This window comes from Lolium rigidum, chromosome 3 (assembly GCF_022539505.1).
Source record: "Lolium rigidum isolate FL_2022 chromosome 3, APGP_CSIRO_Lrig_0.1, whole genome shotgun sequence".
Lineage (NCBI taxonomy): Eukaryota > Viridiplantae > Streptophyta > Magnoliopsida > Poales > Poaceae > Lolium > Lolium rigidum.
Window position 1 is genome coordinate 357,404,744 of NC_061510.1, and position 8,577 is coordinate 357,413,320.

The following is an 8,577-nucleotide window of genomic DNA, read 5'->3' on the forward strand; positions in this document are numbered from 1 at the left end:
ACTTGTACTTTATTTATCCGCTATATCAAAACCCCCTGAATACTTGTCCGTGAGCATTTACGGTGAATCCTTCATCGAAACTGCTTGTCAACACCTTCTGCTCCTCGTTGGGTTCGACACTCTTATTTATCGAAAGTACTACGATACACCCCCTATACTTGTGGGTCATCAAACCCCAAGAGGAAGGTGTGATGCGTACAGCAGCAAGTTTCCCTCAGTAAGAAACCAAGGTTATCGAACCAGTAGGAGATGAAGGCCACGTGAAGGTTGTTGGTGAAGGAGTGTAGTGCGGCGCAACACCAGGGATTCCGGCACCAACGTGGAACCTGCACAACACAATCACAATACTTTGCCCCAACTTAACAGTGAGGTTGTCAATCTCACCGGCTTGCTGAAAACAAAGGATTAAACGTATGGTGTGGAGAATGATGTTTGCTTGTAGAAAACAACAGAGAACAGAGATTGCAGTTGATTGTATTTCAGATGTAAAAGAATGGACCGGGGTCAACAGTTCACTAGTGGTGTCTCTCCAATAAGAAATAGCATGTTGGGTGAACAAATTACAGTTGGACAATTGACAAATAGAGAGGGCATAACAATGCACATACATATCATGATGACTACTAGGAGATTTAATCAGGGCATTACGACAAAGTACATAGACCGCTATCCAGCATGCATCTATGCCTAAAAAGTCCACCTTCGGGTTACCATCCGCACCCCTTCCAGTATTAAGTTGCAAACAACAGACAATTGCATTAAGTATGGTGCGTAATGTAATCAACACAAATATCCTTAGACAAAGCATTGATGTTTTATCCCTAGTGGCAATAGCACATCCACAACCTTAGAACTTTATGTCACCTGTCCCAGATTCAATGGAGGCATGAACCCACTATCGAGCATAAATACTCCCTCTTGGAGTCACAAGTATCAACTTGGCCGGAGCCTCTACTAGCAACGGAGAGCATGCAAGAACATAAACAACACATATATGATAGATTGATAATCAACTTGACATAGTATTCAATATTCATCGGATCCCAACAAACACAACATGTAGCATTACAAATAGATGATCTTGATCATGATAGGCAGCTCACAAGATCTAACATGATAGCACAATGAGGAGAAGACAACCATCTAGCTACTGCTATGGACCCATAGTCCAAGGATGAACTACTCACGCATCAGTCCGGAGGCGGGCATGGTGATATAGAGCCCTCCGGTGATGATTCCCCTCTCCGGCAGGGTGCCGGAGGCGATCTCCTGAATCCCCGAGATGGGATTGGCGGCGGCGGCGTCTCTAGAACTTTTTCCGTATCGTGGCTCTCGGTAATAGGGTTTTCGCGACGGAGAGTTTAAGTAGGCGGAAGGGCAGAGTCGGTGGAGGCACGGGGGCCCCACACCATAGGCCGGCGCGGGCCCCATGCTGGCTGCGCCGCCCTATGGTGTCGCCACCTCGTGGCCCCACTTCGTATCTCCTTCGGTCTTCTGGAAGCTCCGTGGAAAAATAAGACCCTGGGCGTTCGTTTCGTCCAATTCCGAGAATATTTCCTGTGTAGGATTTCTAAAACCAAAAACAACACAAAACAGGAACTGGCGCTTCAGCATCTCGTTAATAGGTTAGTGCCGGAAAATGGATATAAATGATGTAAAGTGTGTATAAAACATGTGAGTATTGTCATAAAACTTGCATGGAACATAAGAAATTATAGATACATTTGAGACGTATCAACAATCTGCGAGGCTTTTGCACAAGTTGGGTGCGCCAAGAATCCTACTCAAGCTTGACATGGCAAAGGCATTTGACTCCCTCTCGTGGTCCTTCCTCTTTGAGATCATGAAGCAATATGGGTTTGGAGATAGATTTCTTGAGTGGCTGGCCATACTCCTATCATCGGCAAGCACCCGCATTCTCCTGAACGGTGAGCCAGGGCCGCCGATTTGGCACCAGCGAGGCTTGTGCCAGGGAGATCCCCTATCGCCCCAGCTATTTGTGCTTGCCATCGATATCCTGAGCAGACTCTTCAAGCGAGCTGCCGAGTTGGGAATCATGCAAAGGTTGCACCCCCGGAGGCTGATACCGCCCATCTCCTTATATGCCGACGACGTCGTGGTCTTTTGCCACCCATCAGCTAGCGACACCGCGGCTGTCAGGGAGATCCTCAGCTTGTTTGGCAACTCTTCTGGCCTCCGAGTCAACTTCACCAAGAGCTCGGCCACGCCATTGCGATGTAGCCCGGAAGACACCGCGCTGATCACGGAACAGCTGGGCTGCCCATTGGAAAATTTCCCCATCACCTACCTCGGCATCCCACTAACTATCCGGCGACCCACTGCTGCCCAACTACAGCCGATCGTTGACAGTATCGCTGGCCGTCTACCGGTTTGGAAAGCAGGGCTTATGAACAAGGCAGGCCGTTTGGCCATGGTCAAATCCGTGCTATGCGCAATGCCCATACACCAGCTACTAGTCTATGCGCCGCCAAAGAAATCCCTCAAGATGATAGAGAAGATAAAACGCGGTTTCCTGTGGGCCGGTCGTGCCGCTGCCAACGGTGGCCCCTGCCACGTCAATTGGAGCCGCGTGTGCCGGCCCATTGCCTATGGTGGCCTGGGTGTCCAAGACATTGAGCGTGCCGGCCTCTCCCTGCGGCTGCGATGGCTATGGCTTTCCCGCACCGATGACAACCGTGCTTGGAGCGGCCTCGAACTACAGTTCTCGGGCGTGGAGCAAGCTCTTTTCTCTGCCTCCACAAAAATGTGCATTGGCAATGGACAAAGGGCATTATTCTGGGAGGATCATTGGGTCAATGGTAGGGCAGTCAAAGAGATCGCACCTCTGTTGTACAACTGCATCCCTAGAAGACGGCGCAAAATCAGGACTGTGGCAGAGGGGCTTCATGGGAACAGTTGGGCCAGGGACATTCAAGGTGTCCTTGGAGTTCATGAGATCGGACAATACCTCCAGCTATGGCACCTGGTCCATGCCACCACGCTCAGCAACACCTCTGACAGGCTGCTTTGGAAATGGACAGCTTCTGGAACCTACACTGCTAGCTCATGCTACCTAGCCACCTTCCATGGATCAACAACTTGTTACTCCTGGAAGCTCATCGCAGAGAACATGGGCGCCGCCGAAAGTGAAGTTCTTCCATTGGCTGGCTAACCAAGACAGGTGCTGGACCGCCGAGCGCCTTGCTAGACATGGACTTCCTCACCATCCCAGATGTTTGCTCTATGACCAGGCACCGGAATCTATGCACCATCTCATGCTGGAATGCCCCTTTGCTAGGCAGGTATGGCATGAGATCCTAGCATGGTTAAGAATGACGGCTGCAGCCTCTGACAGCGAACCCACCATCCTGGATTGGTGGCACCAAGCCAAACTGGACACTCCCAAGCCGCTTCGCAAGGGCCTCGCTTCTGCTACTCTTCTTATCCCCTGGATGACATGGAAGCACAGGAACTCGTGTGTTTTTGAGGGTGCCCAGCCATCCGTCCCACTCCTGCTCTCCAACATCAAAGAGGAGATCTTTTCATGGGAAAAGGCTGGGGCAAAGGGACTACGAGTAGTTCTGCCATCCACCTGGGATGTGCACTGATCTTTTTGTACCAAACAATGTATCCCACCTCCTCGGAGGTTGTAAACGTTATTCTATCTTTTCAATGAAATGAAGCGCAAAGGTCCTTTGCGTTTTCTCGAAAAAAAATGCATCTTACCCCTCGAGGGACATACCCATGGGAGACAAGACCAAGAGACAGAGACCCATGTTTGGTTGATTATATTGCACTAGGCCCGAAATGAGCGTCGTGTTTGATTTCCTTGGTTTTTTTTGTGTTTGGATCCATGATCAAAACAATTTTGCCCATAATTCTCAAAATATATCTAACATTAAAGTTCAGTGGAACAAGACGATAAAAACTACCCCTGGAAGGAATTTAGAAAAGCTCGATTGTGTGCACTGAAGTTTGCAGAATTGATCCCGGGGTGCTTTAAACTAGAAAAAGAAATTGGATATCTATTTTTTATCCAAAGGTGAAATCATTCACGAAAATAGAATCGCCTACCTCGCAGATTTAACAAGTATGACTTTGTTCCCTTTGTTGGAGCATCATGAAGATATTACCATCGTAAGGAACAACTCAATGTTTTCTGGGCAGTTTAATCACAAAGAAAGGTTTGCTATGGTGGTTAAATTTTCTTCAGTACATATGAAAAAATCCTGGTGCCTTTCAAATATTTATGGTCCATGTAGTGGCCCCGAAAGAAAGCTCTTCATTGACTGATTTAAAAACCTAGAAATTCCATATGACAGGTTACGGATTTTATTGGGTGAATTTACCTTCGTGAGGTCGACTTAGAATAGAAATAATTCTGGTGGTAATCACAATGATATGATGTTATATAATTTGATGATCAGTGGGCGGGCATCATTTGAATTGTCATTGAAAGGTCGTCACTTCACTTCGAGTAATATGCAGGAAGCACCTGTTTTGGAGCAACTCGATTAGTTCTTCACTACTATTGAGTAGACAATTGTTATCCCAAACACAATGGTAAATCCTTTCTCAAAGCCTGTCTTTGATCATGTTCCTTGCTTGGTATTGATTGAAATTTCATCCTTAAAATCAAGCTCTATCGGTTTGAAAAATATTAGCCTTTACATCTTGATTTCATGGAAACAGTTAAGAGGGTTTGTAACACTCAAATAAGAGCTATAAACACTGCTACTATCCTATGGGACAAATTAAATAATTTGGGAAGGTAAATTAAGAAATTTCGCAGGTATATTTCTAGACTGCGAAACTTTTAATTGAGAAGTGCAATCATGTATTATCGAAGCTAGTTAATTTGGAGGATAAGAGGCCCTTGTTCTTACATGAATCGAATTTCAGAATTATTTTGAAAACACATCTTAATAGGTTGCTTGATTACCAAAATAAATATTGGCAGAAAAGATGCACCCGCCGATGCGCGCTAGGGGATGAGAATACCAAATACGTCCATGCTACAGAAAGTGGGCGATATAGGCATAATGCAATTCTCTCTGTGACATTGACTGATGGTAGGTCGGTGGACAGTCATGATGAATAGCCTGCAACTTTCCTCTCCGCCTTTAAAAGCAGAATAGGAGTTACTCATAAGCCCATTTTTTTAATATGGATGAGTTGTTCCAAAGGGTTGATAGACTAGAGGCCTTATTTGTTCCCTTCTCTGAAGAGGAGATTGACAAGGTTATCAAGATGATCCCAGCTAATAAAGCAACATGACCTGATGGCTTCAATAGTATGTCCTCGAAAGTTTGTTGTGATATCATTGCTTTTGACTTCTACAAGTTGTATGCTGATTTATGGGATGGCACCATTATCATGCAATGTCTGACTAATTCTACCTTTGTCCCTAAAAAGCTAGCTCCCTGAGATAGGAAATGATTACAATCCCATTTCTTTTTTGTTTGTTTTGTGTGCTCAAGGTGATGACTAAAATCCTTGCTGAGAGGTTACAAAAATGGATATTAAAGGTTGTTCATAGAAACCAATATGGCTTCATCGAAGGAAGAAACATTGAGGATTGCTTAGCATGGTCTTTTGTGTATCTCCATTAGTTCAGGGCCTCTGATAGGGAGATCATATATTGTTTTGAAACTAGATTTTGAAGGAAGCAATTGATACTATTGAGCATTCCACCATTCTCCAAGTCCTACACCATATGTGGTTTGATGAAAAGTGGATTAATATGATGAAGTTGATTCTAGAATCTGGCTCCTCCTCAATCCTTGTTAATGTTGCTCTTAGCAAGGAGGTTAAATGTACGAGAGGAGTTAGGCAAGGCGACCCCTCTCCCGTCTCTTATTTGTTGCCGCTGAATTATTGCAGGTCATAATTAACTCTGCTTTGGCTGAAGCCCTCCTTGCTTAGCCCACTGAAAAACCTCAATCTAAGGATTGTCTTGTAGTTCGGTACACTGATAACACTATCTTAATATTCCAGCGATGACACACAACATACTAATTTTCATTGCATTCTGGAGGCTTTTGCTTAAACTTTCACAAATCACATTCGATCCCTATCGATTTGACAAGTGAAAGAGTTGCTAAACTACCTCAAATCATGGGCTACCAACTTGGTATCATGTCATTCACCTATCTAGGACTCCATAGCTGAGCTCATGCCCCTTGAGGACGCCGTAGAGAGAAGGTTGACTAGTACTACCATTTGGTTAACCTGTGGAGGTAGAGTGACCTTTTTAACTCGGTATTATCCCCTCTCATTATCTATGCCCTTTGTGTTCTGAAGATTCCATTGAATAACATAGAATTCATTGACGGAGCACGTCAACACTATCTTTAGAGAAAGTCTGATGATACAGAGGAGAAGACTTAATCCTTGGATGCTTGGGATCTTGTTTGTCAGCAGAAGAAAAATGGTGGACTATGTATCATTGACCTCAAAGTTCGGAACAAGGGTCTACTTTTGAAATTTAGACACAAGTTAATTCATCAGCATGACAACCCTTGGGTAATGATTATCCGGGAGAAATATTATCAAAACTTCATTCCTTCTGCTGCCATGACGTCTTTAGACTATTTGATATCGACCGAGGGATCACCTAGTGAATAGTAAACATGGGTGACTGATACGTCTCAAATGTATCCATAATTTCTTATGTTCCATGCTACTTTTATGATGATACTCACATGTTTTATACACACTTTATGTCATTATTATGCATTTTCCGGCACTAACCTATTGACGAGATGCCGAAGAGCCGATTCTGTTGTTTTTTGCTGTTTTTGGTTTCAGAAATCCTACAAAGGAAATATTCTCGGAATTGGACGAAATCAACGCCCAGGGTCTTATTTTTCCACGAAGCTTCCAGAAGACCGGAGAGGATACGAAGTGGGGCCACGAGGCGCCGCCACCATAGGGCCGCGCGGCCTAAGGGGGGGCCGCGCCGCCCTATGGGGTGGGGCCCTCGTCAGCCCTCCGACGCTGCCCTTCCGCCTACTTATAGCCTTCGTCGCGAAACCCCCTGTACCGAGAGCCACGATACGGAAAACCTTCCAGAGACGCAGCCGCCGCCAATCCCATCTCGGGGGATTCAGGAGATCGCCTCCGGCACCCTGCCGGAGAGGGGAATCATCTCCCGGAGGGCTCTTCATCGCCATGATCCCCTCCGGATCGATATGTGAGTAGTTCACCCCTGGACTATGGGTCCATAGCAGTAGCTAGATGGTTGTCTTCTCCTCATTGTTCTATCATGTTAGATCTTGTGAGCTGCCTATCATGATCAAGATCATCTATTTGTAATGCTACATGTTGTGTTTGTTGGGATCCGATGAATATGGAATACTATGTCAAGTTGATTATCAATCTATCATATGTGTTGTTTATGTTCTTGCATGCTCTCCGTTGCTAGTAGAGGCTCTGGCCAAGTTGATACTTGTAACTCCAAGAGGGAGTATTTATGCTCGATAGTGGGTTCATGCCTCCATTGAATGCAGGACAGTGACATAAAGTTCTAAGGTTGTGGATGTGCTTTGTTGCCACTAGGGATAAAACATCAATGCTTTGTCTAAGGATATTTGTGTTGATTACATTACGCACCATACTTAATGCAATTGTCTCGTTGTTTGCAACTTAATACTGGAAGGGGTTCGGATGATAACCTGAAGGTGGACTTTTTAGGCATAGATGCATGCTGGATAGCGGTCTATGTACTTTGTCGTAATGCCCTGATTAAATCTCATAGTACTCATCGTGATATATGTATGTGCATTGTTATGCCTTCTTTATTTGTGAATTGCACAACTGTAATTTGTTCACCCAACATGCTATTTATCTTATGGGAGAGACACCACTAGTGAACTGTGGACCCCGGTCCATTCTTTACATCTGAAATACAATCTACTGCAATACTTGTTCTTTACTGTTCTTCGCAAACAAACATCATCTTCCACACTATACGGTTAATCCTTTGTTTACAGCAAGCCGGTGAGATTGACAACCTCACTGTTACGTTGGGGCAAAGTACTTTGATTGTGTTGTGCAGGTTCCACGTTGGCGCCGGAATCCCTGGTGTTGCGTCGCACTACACTCCGTCACCAACAACCTTCACGTGTTCCTTGACTCCTACTGGTTCGATAACCTTGGTTTCTTACTGAGGGAAAACTTGCTACTGTACGCATCACACCTTTCTCTTGGGGTTCCCAACGGACGTGTGTCAACTGCACGCATCAGTGACATTGTGCTGTTGTGGAAAGATGTCTGGCATGATCTACATCACTGCAAGACTCCTTGCCACATCTTTTATCTTTAATTTAAAATGAGGACTGCTCGGTGTTGGATTTAATTTTTTAAGGAAATGTCAACATTCCATTATCGGTAGGGGCTGGTGTGGTGCTATGGTCCCTGCGGAGTGTTCTCGTGGGCCTGAACAGAGATGCGCACGCATCGAACAAGTGGTCATATGCCTGGGGGAGTGGCGATTATAAAATTCAGAAATTCTACAACTTTGTCTTCGGTGGTGTCACTCCTTTTCCATGCTTGCCTTTGATTTGGAAGACAAAA